Source organism: Lolium rigidum, chromosome 6 (genome assembly GCF_022539505.1).
Source record: "Lolium rigidum isolate FL_2022 chromosome 6, APGP_CSIRO_Lrig_0.1, whole genome shotgun sequence".
NCBI classification, from domain to species: domain Eukaryota; kingdom Viridiplantae; phylum Streptophyta; class Magnoliopsida; order Poales; family Poaceae; genus Lolium; species Lolium rigidum.
In genome coordinates, this window is record NC_061513.1 from 321518658 (window position 1) to 321531529 (window position 12872).

Sequence of the window (12872 nt, forward strand, 5' to 3'; positions counted from 1 at the left end):
GGCGCGCCCCATAGCAATCCTATAACGACGCCAATAGATGTTTTGAGTTTCGACATTCTTTTGGTCGCACCGCAAATTCCAAAACTAGCCGGCCAGTTTGGAAGATCAGTTCTCGTCTATGGAGGTCGGCGAGCTGAAGGCAAGGTTTGGCCACTCGAATGCTCACCTAGCGTCCCTGCGCCGAACACGGATCGTTCGACTGCACGTGATGTTGTCCCAGAAGATGCAACGTTTGTGGCATCCTGTGCCTACGAGACGGCCACCAAATGGGGCGAGGAGGCAAGTTCAGAAACTACAATTCATACTTGATGGATCATGGCATTGCCATCGATCCATGGTCATGTGACATGAAACATAATACTTTACTCGGTGCAGGTTGGTTTCTTGTACCAGTCGGTGGTGGAGGACTACTTCACTGGCTACCGGCAGCTCTACTGCCGAGGGTGGACGTCCGTCTACTGCTACCCGGCGCCCTCGAGGCCGGCGCCGTTCCTCGGCAGCGTGCCCACGAACCTCAATGACGTGCTGGTGCAGAACAAGCGGTGGATGTCCGGCATGCTCGCTGTTGGCCTCTCCAAGTACTGCCCCCTGGCCTCCGCCATCAGCGTTTCCGTGCTCCAAGAGCATGGGCTTTGCCTACTACGCCTTCATGGCCCTATACGCCTTCCCCGTGCTCTGCTATGCCACGATGCCGCAGCTCTGTTTCTTCCGCGGCGCCACCTCGTTGCCGGAGGCCTCGAGCCTCTGGTTTGCCGCCGTGTTCGTGTCGTCGCTGCTGCAGCACCTGGTGGAGGTGTCGGTCGCCAAGCGTCGGCTGGCGGTAAGGACGTGGTGGAACGAGCAGAGGTTCTGGGCGCTCAACGCCGTCACGGGCCAGCTCTTCGCCTGCCTCAGCCGTGGCCCTGGACCTGGTCGGCACAGGAGGGCGGGCGGTGGACTTCGACCTCACAGCAAGGCGTCCGACGACGGCGGCTGTACCGCGACGGCGTGTCGATTTCTCCGGATGCACGACGGTGCTCCTGCCGGCCACCACGCTCTGCTTGCTCAACGACGCGGCTCTCGTCGGAGGGGTATGGAAGATGGTGATCAGCGGCGGCTGGGGCGACGTGTCTGGCGAGCTGTTCCTCCTATGCTACATCGCGGCACTGAGCTACCCGCTGCTGCAAGGGATGTTTCTCCGGCGGGATCCTGCACGAGTTCCCGCGTGGATCACGGCGATGTCCGTCGGCATTGCTGCAACTCTGCTTTCCTTGTTTGGTTAAGCCAGCCTCTTTCAAAGATAGTGGTGTTCTGTGCCAGGTCATTTTTGAATCATTATTATATATGTTCTCCAAGCTCACGTACTTAGCACTCATTTTGCATTTCCAGTATTCTCATTTCTGGAGACCTTAAATTGTCATACTGTACTGAATCTTAAAAAAAACAGAACATAAATAATTTCCTGCTAAAAATGTTGGATACACCGCACAAATAGTTGGATTTTTGGTTCTATATAAGATGCGAGTGGATGAATAATTTTCTATTGTATATATAGTGCCAAGAAAATTTTAAGACAAGTCATATGGTACATGCAAAACAACGAAGGAACAAAATCTATTACAAAGGGAATGCAATTATCCTAAAATCCAGCCCCTAAAATAAGGTACCTGATTTGTGCATCTGGTACACTTAGGACATCTCTAACCGATCCCAAAAACCGGTTAGAGGAGTAAAGATCAGTAAGAGATGAACCTAACCAAAGTACAAAACTGTTCGTCTTTTTGAGGGAAACCACGCCAACTTTAAAACGAAGATATGTTTGTGCGTCGAGGCGGTGGCCTGGGGAACCATGGTTGGCATCGACCTCATGAGGCGGAGATGTTGCTTTGCTTGGCATGGGTGTCGCTAGGGTGACAAAGTTGTCGACTCGGTTAACGCGTCTCAGCGGAGCCAATTTCACTTTACGGCGGGGCGATGACCCCGGATGTTGGTGTGGCGACCGTGGTCTACGGGTGGTCTACTTGAGTTGTTGGCAGCTAGGTTGTTTGGTGTTGCGTCTCCATCGCGAGCGAGATGGCGATCCCGGAAGATTGGTGTTGGTGGTCTGCGTTGGGCGTGGCGGAGCAGCTGGATGTCGAGGTGGCGGGCCCCGAAAGCTTGACGAGTGTTAGGAAATCGACCTTGTGTTGTGTGGGCGACAAGGTTAATCTGGCAGAGTTCTCCTACTCTTTCATCTATCTTGGTCTACCTATCTCCGATAGGAAGTTAACTATGGAACAATGGCTCTTCCTAGTCAGAAAATTTGCGGGTAAGATTGACCCTTGTTGGGAAGATTCTTATCCTGGGGTGGTCGACTCATTCTCACCAATGCTTGTCTTGATAACCTTCCAATGTTTACTATGGGTTTATTCCTCTTGCATGATGGGATTCATGCAAGATTCGATTCCATAGATCGAAGTTCTACTCGGAAGGCTTGGGTCTGAAACACAAGTACCACCTCGTAAACCGGCCAACGATCTGCAGGCCTAAGGCCATGGGGGGCTGGACTTGCTTAACACCAAGAAAATGAACATCACTCTCCTCCTCAAGTGGGTGTGGAGGTTGTACCAAGAGGAGAACACTATCTGGGTCAAGATTATTAGAGCCAAATATGCTGATGCCGAGGATTAGTTTTCGGGCAGTGAGCTTGGGGGCTCTCAATTCTGGAGAAGCCACCATAAGGTTAAGCACATATTCAAAGTTGGAGCAAAACACGAGATCAGGGATGACACGCGCACTAACTTTTGGCATGATTGGTGGCTGGGGATGCCCCTCTCAAGGATACCTTTCGTGGTTTATTCGTTATATGTGATTCCCCAAATAAATTATGTAAATCTCACCTGTCGGGATTTAGGTTTGGCTATCCATTTCCGATGCTTGATACGTCTCCGACGTATCGATAATTTATTATGTTCCATGCCACATTATTGATGATATCTACATGTTTTATACACATTATATGTCATATTTATGCGTTTTCCGGAACTAACCTATTGACGAGATGCCGAAGGGTCGGTTGTTGTTTTTCGTTGTTTTTGGTTTCAGAAATCCTAGTAAGGAAATATTCTCGGAATTGGACGAAATCAACGCCCAGGGTCCTATTTTTCCACGAAGCTTCCAGAAGTCCGAAGGGGAAACGAAGTGGGGCCACCAGGTGGGGACACAGTAGGGCGGCGCGGCCCAAGCCCTGGCCGCGCCGGCCTAGTGTGTGGCTCCACCAGGACTCCACCGACCTTGCCCTTCCGCCTACTTAAAGTCTCCGTCGCGAAAACCCTACCACGTTCGACGAAAAAGCCACGGTACGAGAAACCTTCCAGAGCCGCCGCCATCGCGAAGCCAAGATCTGGGGGACGAGGAGTCTCGTTCCGGCACGCCGCCGGGACGGGGAAGTGCCCCGGAAGGCTTCTCCATCAACACCACCGCCATCTTCATCAACGCTGCTGTCTCCCATGAGGAGGGAGTAGTTCTCCATCGAGGCTCGGGGCTGTACCGGTAGCTATGTGGTTAATCTCTCTCCTATGTGCTTCAATACAATAATCTCATGAGCTGCCTTACATGATTGAGATTCATATGATGATGCTTGTAATCTAGATGTCATTATGCTAGTCAAGTGGATTTTACTTATGTGATCTCCGGAGACTCCTTGTCCCACGTGTGTAAAGGTGACAGTGTGTGCACCGTGTGGGTCTCTTAGGCTATATTTCACAAAATACTTATTCACTGAGTTATGATTTGAGTTGGATGTCTCTATGAAATTGTGGTGTGTTAGTACCTCCTATGAATGCTCAAAGTGACAGCGTGGGGTGTTCATTAGTACTTGGGAATGCATCTTTAAGGTTTGCCTACATGATGAATTAGTGTTCGTTATCTTGCCAGAGAGTAATTCAGAGTAGCATAGTGAAGTGCTTATTTATATCCCTTTATGATTGCAATGTGTTTTGTATCACAATTTATCTGTGTGCTACTCTAGTGATGTTATTAAAGTAGTTTATTCCTCCTGCACGGTGTAATGGTGACAGTGTGTGCATCGTGTAGTACTTGGCGTAGGCTATGATTGTGATCTCTTGTAGATTATGAAGTTAACTATTGCTATGATAGTATTGATGTGATCTATTCCTCCTTTCGTAGTGTGAAGGTGACGAGTGTGCATGCTATGTTAGTACTTGATTTGGTTATGTTGATCTGTTATGCACTCTAAGGTTATTTAAATATGAACATTGAATATTGTGGAGCTTGTTAACTCCGGCATTGAGGGTTCGTGTAATCCTACACAGTTAGTGGTGTTCATCATCCAACAAGAGGTTGTAGAGTCTATCATCTATCTATTTATTCTGTTATGTGATCAATGTTGAGAGTGTCCACTAGTGAAAGTATGATCCCTAGGCCTTGTTCCTAAATACTGCTATCGCTGCTTGTTTACTGTTTTACTGCTTGTTTACTTCCTGCAATATTACTACCATCAAGCGCACGCCGGCAAGCACTTTTACGGTGCCATTGCTACTTGCTCATACTTATTCATACCACCTGTATTTCACTATCTCTTCGCCGAACTAGTGCACCTATTAGGTGTGTTGGGGACACAAGAGACTTCTTGCTTTGTGGTTGCGGGGTTGCATGAGAGGGATATCTTTGACCTCTTCCTCCCTAAGTTCGATAAACCTTGGGTGATCCACTTAAGGGAAACTTGCTGCTGTTCTACAAACCTCTCGCTCTTGGAGGCCCAACACTTGTCTACAAGAATAGAAGCACCCGTAGACATCAAGCTATTTTACAGGCGTCGTTGCCGGGGAGGAAAGGTAAAAGGCTCTCATACTCCGGTCCCGGGTAAAGTACTTTTCCGGCACCGTTGTGTGTGTGCTCGAAGCTATTTCCTTTAGATCCCGCAATTGCATCTTTTTATTTCTTGTTTACACTAGTTAGGCATAATGGACAACAATGAGCTTCTTATTCTATTTCCTGATTTAAGACATGGATGGTTTGATGCGAAAATTAAAAAACCTATGGAACATATTAGTATGAACGCTTTGAACACCATTGTTGCTAATGATATGGAAAATTCTAAGCTTGGGGAAGCTGGCTTTGATGAGCATGATATTTTTAGTCCCCCAAGCATTGAGGAGAAAATTTACTTTGATGATACTTTGCCTCCTATTTATGATGATTATAATGATATTGGTCTTTTAGTACCGCTTTGTTATGGAGGATAAATTTGATTATGATTACAATATGCCTCCTATATTTGATGATGAGAATAATAATGATAGCTACTTTGTTGAATTTGCTCCCACTACAACTAATAAAATTGATTATGCTTATGTGGAGAGTAATGATACTTTTATGCATGTGAATAAGAATGTTTTATGTGATACTTATATTGTTGAGTTTGTTCATGATGCCTCTGAAAGTTATTATGAGAGAGGAAAATATGGTTGTAGAAATTTTTATGTTACTAAAACACCTCTCTATATGCTGAAATTTTTGAAGTTACACTTGGTTTTATCTTCCTATGCTTGTTACTTTGTTCTTCATGAACTTGTTTATTTACAAGATTCCTATGCATAGGAAGCATGTTAGGCTCAAATTTGTTTTGAATTTGCTTCTTGATGCTCTCTTTTGCTTCATACTCTATTTTTCATGTGAGCATCATTAAAACTGCTGAGCCCATCTTAATGGCTATAAAGAAAGCACTTCTTGGGAGATAACCCATGTGTTTATTTTGCTACAGTACTTTTGTTTTATATTTGTGTCTTGGAAGTTGTTACTACTGTAGCAACCTCTCCTTATCTTATTTTATTGCATTGTTGTGCCAAGTAAAGTCTTTGATAGCAAGGTTCATACTAGATTTGGATTACTGCGCAGAAACAGATTTCTATCTGTCACGAATCTAGGCAGAATTCTCTGTAGATAACTCAGAAAAATCTGCCAATTTACGTGCGTGATCCACAGATATTTACGCAACTTTCATTCAATTTGGGCATTTTCATCTGAGCAAGTCTGGTGCCACTTCAAAATTTGTCTTTACGGACTGTTCTGTTTTGACAGATTCTGCATTTTATTTCGCATTGCTTCTTTCGCTGTGTTGGGTGGATTTCTTTGTTCCATTACCTTCCAGTAGCTTTGGGCAATGTCCAGAAGTGTTAAGAATGATTGTGTCACCTCTGAACATGTGAATTTTTATTATGCACTAACCCTCTAATGAGTTTGTTTCGAGTTTGGTATGGAGGAAGTTTTCAAGGGTCAAGAGAGGAGGATGATATACTATTATCAAGAAGAGTGAAAAGTCTAAACTTGGGGATGCCCCCGTGGTTCATCCCTGCATATTTCAAGAAGACCCAAGCATCTAAGCTTGGGGATGCCCAAGGCATCCCCTTCTTCACCGACAACTTATCAGGTCACCTCTAGTGAAACTATATTTTTATTCAGTCACATCTTATGTACTTTACTTGGAGCGTCTGTTTGTTTTTATTTTTGTTTTGTTTGAATAAATGCTTGTGTGGGAGAGAGACACGCTCCGCTGGTTCGTATGAACACATGTGTTCTTAGCTTTTAATGTTCATGGCGAAGGTTGAAGCTGCTTCGTTCATTGTTATATGGTTGGAAATGGAAAATGCTACATGTAGTAATTGGTAAAATGTCTTGGATAATGTGATACTTGGCAATTGTTGTGCTCATGTTTAAGCTCTTGCATCATATACTTTGCACCTATTAATGAAGAAATACATAGAGCTTGCTAAAATTTGGTTTGCATAATTGGTCTCTCTAAAGTCTAGATAATTTCTAGTATTGAGTTTTGAACAACAAGGAAGACGGTGTAGAGTCTTATAATGTTTACAATATGTCTTTTATGTGAGTTTTGCTGCACCGGTTCATCCATGTGTTTGTTTCAAATAACCTTGCTAGCCTAAACCTTGTATCGAGAGGGAATACTTCTCATGCATCCAAAATTCTTGAGCCAACCACTATGCCATTTGTGTCCACCATACCTACCTACTACATGGTGACAAGGTATTAACTTGTCAATGCCTATGGATTGTAGGCTAGGGTTTTAGTTGGAAGTAGAGGGCAAGTAGATCTCGAAGGTTTCAGCCGAAAAGTACTCGACGATTATGAAAACTAGGGTTTGCAAACAATGATTCGATCATCTCTGCGTCCCTCGACTCCCCTTATATAGGAGGCGGAGCCGAGGGATTCGTGCTGTACAAGTTACAAAGTCCGGGAAGGTTTCAAACTCATCCCGTAAGATTACAAATAAGACTTTCTATTACAACTCTAACTTTCCTTAATAACATCTTGAGCTTCCGAATCTTCTTATTCTTCGAGTAGTGGGCCTTCAGTAAACCCCGGGTACTATCTTCGGCAGGCCCATTAAGGATGCCCATGTCAGTAGCCCCCGAGATTTTGCTTGAATCGTAGAATTAGGGAAAATCTCCACTGTTTATTTTTACTCGACAACTTAAGCCTTTCTATATTTCTTCATATAAATTTCTATATTGTACATGGATAATGGTAGTTGGGGCTAGTTCATCTGACGGGTCAGGTACTAGTTAACTGCTCTAGTGGCAATCCGCAAAAACCTACTTCAAAATCACGTCCCTGGACATGATTTCGGGATACTGGTGTAAACTTCGACGGGTGCCGCTTAAGGTCTTACCATTCTGTCGAGTCCCAGTCATATTTATCGGGTACCTAACGCGTCCGTTAGGATTTTTCTTCGTATCTGTTGATACGGATAAAAGTAGCAAACCGACGTCAGAGACGGCGCCACGCCTCACAGAATAGATCTAGGGTCTTACCTTCGCAAAGTTTTGCGGCATTCAGAAATTGATCGCAACTTCGGCGTTCTGAGAATATATTGTCGAGTGCTTATTCGGCTGATGGAATGGCACATTTTATCGAGTCAAAGATGACTTATATTGCTCTCCCGATGGGAGTATATGCAGAGTTATTTATAACTCGAAATATACTCTTTTGCTTTGCTATGTTTCTTCTTGTCATCCTGACTTTCTCTCTCTTTTTTTTTCTTTTTTATAGTTTCATCGGGCACGCGAATAGCGTTCCCGATGGGAGTAGCCCCCGAGGCTACAGCCAAGGACGTGCTTGATTGTGACTCCGCTACGCTATATTTTCTTTCTCTCCCGAAGTTTTATAATTTCTCGGGTGCGCGAACAGCGCTCCCGATGGGAGTAGCCCCCGAGGCTATGAACAAATATTTGTATTTGATCATAGGCTCACACCATCTTTATTTTGTCTTTATTGATCTCTTCATTTTTCCAAAGTAGCCCCCGAGCATTTGTTCAAAAACTTGTATTTGATCAAAAGCTCTCCAATATTTTTTCATGTCGCCTTATGATGCAGCTGTTGGGTCGAAGTTTTCTTCTGCCAAGGTGACGTTATTGCTGACGATAGCCACGATTGCTAGTCAAAAATTTGCGGCAAGTTTTTCTCGCTGCCATGCGGGCCCAATTGATCCACTATCTTGACACGTCGTGCAAGTGGGGGACACACGTCCTCCGCTTTTTCTGGCGCACGCACCGTAACTTCCCCAGTGTTAAGTTACTTTTTTACCCTTGTTGCCACGTGGCTATCATCTGTCACGCATTTTCCTTATCCAACGGTTCGTCGTTTCACCGCACCCCTTTATAAGATCGTCTTCTTCCTCCTTGAGCACTTCCGCTCACGCCGTCCTCCTTCTCTCATCTGCAAATTCCCTCCTGCGATCCACAAGCTCTTAAGCTCCTCGCCTCCAAACTGCAAATCCTGCGCCATTGTTGATGCCGCCACGCCGTTTAACGAGGCACAGTACACGGAATCCTCCATGGCCGCTGCGGATCTTGGGGCGGCGGAGTGGGAAAGATCGAAAATTTCCTCGCAAGACATCAACATGTTGAAGAAGGCTGGGGATCGAGCAAGAAATCCAAGGCGCTGTGCTTCCCCAGTGAGGAGAGCTACCCAACCCCTCCAATGGGGTACCGGGTATGTTTTGTCGATCACCTCATCCGCGGTCTGTCCGCCCCCATTCATCCTTTTCTTCGTGGATTGCTTTTTGTCTACGGTCTGCAACTCCACCACCTCACACCAAACTCCATTCTTCACATCTCCATTTTCATCACTCTTTGCGAGGCCTTCCTTGGCGTCCAGCCTAACTGGGCGCTATGGAAGCGCATTTTCTTCTGCCGCCGTAATGGCTCGCCCAATGTCGCCTATAATATAGGTGGCGTTGTCATTTCTGTTCGGCCCACTGTTGACTACTTCGACGTCAAGCTTCCTGACTCAGTTCAAGGATGGCGCAAGAAGTGGTTATACATTCAGGAGGAGAACCATGGATGTACTACTTGTGAGTAGGCAGACCTCTAATGGCATGTGTTCTTGTGGCAAACTGAGAAGATCATGCTTGGGTCACCGGCTGAGGTTCCCGGCGAGGGACCGGCGAAGAAGCATCCTGAAAGGTTGGCTAACGTTGGCCACTTCCACGAGAACGTAGGGCCGGACCACTTCTCTGCATCATCTTCAAGCCCACCTTGGGCCGGCTCATGATCCCTTAAGCTTTCGTCAAGTGGTTCGGAGAAATCCCTTCCAACATCATCGTCACCACCAACACTGGATGCAACTGGAGGATGACTACGAGGAGAGAAGGCAATGACGTATTCATCGACCAGGGGTGGGCGGCCTTCGCTATCGCCCATCAGCTCAAGGTAGGCCAGTTTCTCACCTTCAAGAAGGTGTTCTCCTTCGAGTACAGTGTGGTCATCTTCGACCACACCTGCACTAAGGTGGTGAGCAGGTATCCGTACCATGGAGATGACACGAGGTGTGTCGTCTCAAAGCATCATGTCTGAAAGCTAGCCTACTACCATGTCATGTCTAGTTGATGTTCGTGTCAAATGTGCTGAACTATGATCATGTCTGATGTGTCCACAACTATGATCGTGTCTGAACAATTGTGTGTCGTGAACTTTTGTCATCTATGATCAGTGCTAAGTTGTGTGTCGTCTATGATTGTGTTCTTGCTTGTGTTGTTGATCGCTGGTAAGCTCACCACTGAAGGGAGGAGGTAACCAAAAGCGAATTTTGGGTTGCAACCAAACAATAGTGACGCCGTTCTAGGCTGCTATTAGGACTGAAAACCGGCCTACCAAACGGGCAGAGCCCAAATCTTCACGGGACAAAAAAAAGTTTGTGCAAGCCACAAAACAACGTGGCTTTTCTCCCATGGTCAATCTTAGACGTGCAGGGTTCTTTCCACTACGCCAGTGATGCACGAAATAGATGCATGCTACCAAAAGCGGTCGTAAACTCGAATATCACATGTTGTTCGTATCAGGCACCAGAGGGACAGCTAGGCATCTTTCGTTTCATGCTGACTACCCGATGCCAAGTTATCATGCACACACTCAGATGCAAACAACAAAGTCTCAAGTAGACGTCTTTGAGTGGCCTGTCTGGAGCAATCGGTAGTAAATAAATTAACATACCCATTCCAAACCTAGTCTAAACAACTAAAGCCATGTTGTAAAATATGATTATTAACATTGGTGCTAGTGTATGACTAGTTCTAATAAACAACAAACGACAAAACTAATCAACTTCTTCACCGCGTTTCAGGTTTCATTTAGATCTTTTTGAACCCCACTAAGATGTACGAATTTCGGCAATTTTGTTTAAAATTTCAGACAAATTGATACAGATTTGGGAGGGTTGTGAAACAGAATTTTGGCTGAATGACCAAAATTTCGGATAAAATTTGAAACCATGCTAGTGTGCCTGCGATGTCCAATGCACTCCATCTACAACGGGCAAGACGTTTCTAATATTCGTGCCAACCAATGCGGTTACTGCACTAGCTTAGCCACAACATATGTACTCAAGTATGTATCTATTTTTTATCTTTTATATAGTAAAAGTAAGAAAAGAGGTCTAAAATTGAGACATGATATTAATCCACATCATTCTAATTATATTGGTGGTTTGATCTAAATTTTAGGACCAAACTTTAACTAGAGATTATTAGTCGGGGTAACCCGATTATCCAGTTTGACACGGTCTGTTAGACAAGACTATGTACCCAATACGAAAGGGATCACTATCAATCTTGTTTCAATGTGATATGCACGCGAGATAGAGCCAAAAATAAAAAGACGAAAGATCGGTGTAGAATAAGGAGTTTGTGCATATTATGATAGGTACTAAATTCTAGGTAATACAAAAAGTGTCGCAATCCCGTAGCCTTTCAGCTAGCCGGCCGTAAGAAAACAAAATTTACCAAGAAAAAATTACCATTAATTATAAACAATCTGCAAGTGAAAAAATAAACTTCTAGCCGGAACACGTGGTGTATGGACAGTACCAGCCATACTGTTGAGACATACAGGATCGGCAAGTCTAATCCATAAATAGAGACAATATGCTTGAGATATGTGTGGGCTCCAGCAACAGAGACACTATGTTAATCCAATCATTCTAATTTTATTGATTGCTGGATCTTAACTTTAGGGTCAAGATTTAACTAGAGATTATTAGTCATGTAACATGGTCATCTAGTTTAACACGGTCTATTGGACAAAATCATGTACTCAATACAAAAGAGATCGCCGATCAATCTTATTTCAATGGGGGTATGTATGTGAGAGATAGACTCGCCAATAACAAAAAGAGAAAAGATCGGAAAAGAGTAAGAAGGTTATGTATATCATGATAGGTACTGAATTCTAAGTACTAGGAAAGGGTCGCAATCCGTAGACTTTGAGCTAGCTGTAGAGCCGGCCGGCCATAAGAAAACAAAGTTACCAAGAAAATATTACCCTCAATTATGTTTAAGATTCCTAGGTGTACATATGGGTAATAGTAGCCATACGGTTGCGGGAGACACATAAGGAATTTGCAAGGCTGATCCACAAATCGAGATAATATGCTTGAGACATGTTTGGGCACCAACACATCTAAACACATTCATCTAAAATACATACGTTTGTATATGAGACATGCATGGACTCTGCTAGACCATCTAATAAACAGTCTCTTAAATACCACGGTTGCCAGGATACATAATATACTCCTGATAGGCGCGGAATAAACAATCTCTTAAATAATACCTTATTTTCTACCTGATTCATATTCTGTTAAATTTAAGTCAATAGCACGGAAACCTGAAAACAAAAATGATGAAAGTGAGTGAGAGAAACTATTCTACCATTTTTTTATGGTCATTCACCAGTAATTGAATAATGAAGTGCATATTTAAAGACTACAATGATATTGTCACGAGCATAGTGAAAATATCTAAAATTTAAGAACTAAATAATCATTTGTAACACAAAGGAAGGTGGTCTATATTCATATTTGGTGCTGAATGGAAAGCTTCTCAAGGGGTTATATGCAAAAAAATAGAAAAAAATGTGAAGATAACTATAAGGAAATAAATATGTAAATTATTACTAGATATATGCCTCTTTGATTCAATAAAATCTCTATGCATTTTTGTAACAATAAACTATACTTCCATCATTCCTGAAAAGAATGAGATTTCAATTTGAGCAAGTATTTGACTAAGAAAGTTTTGGTTATATGCCACACAAATTATATCAATCAAAACTAGTTTCGAATAGGAATCTAACGAGATACCAATTTTGCATAACATAATAATGTATTATTAGACAAACTTTTGGTCAAAGTCAAATTTGAAAATAATGCTCACCTTGTACTCATGAACGGAGGGTTAGTTTTTCATGTTAGGGCACTGTCCTCAAGGACATGAGTTAGCCTCTATCGCCAACCTGTCTGTAGGAACATTTGTACACCTGACAGAAAAAATACAAGTACAATTGAGTTTCCTCAGGAGGCATGTTTTGGTTACTATT

The 12872-nt window shown here is 43.7% G+C and overlaps 1 pseudogene; it reads left to right on the forward strand.

The window, feature by feature from the left end:
- The window catches only part of LOC124664700, a 2113-nt pseudogene extending 625 nt beyond the window's left edge, over positions 1–1488 (forward strand).
- Positions 1489–12872: the final 11384 nt, after the last annotated feature.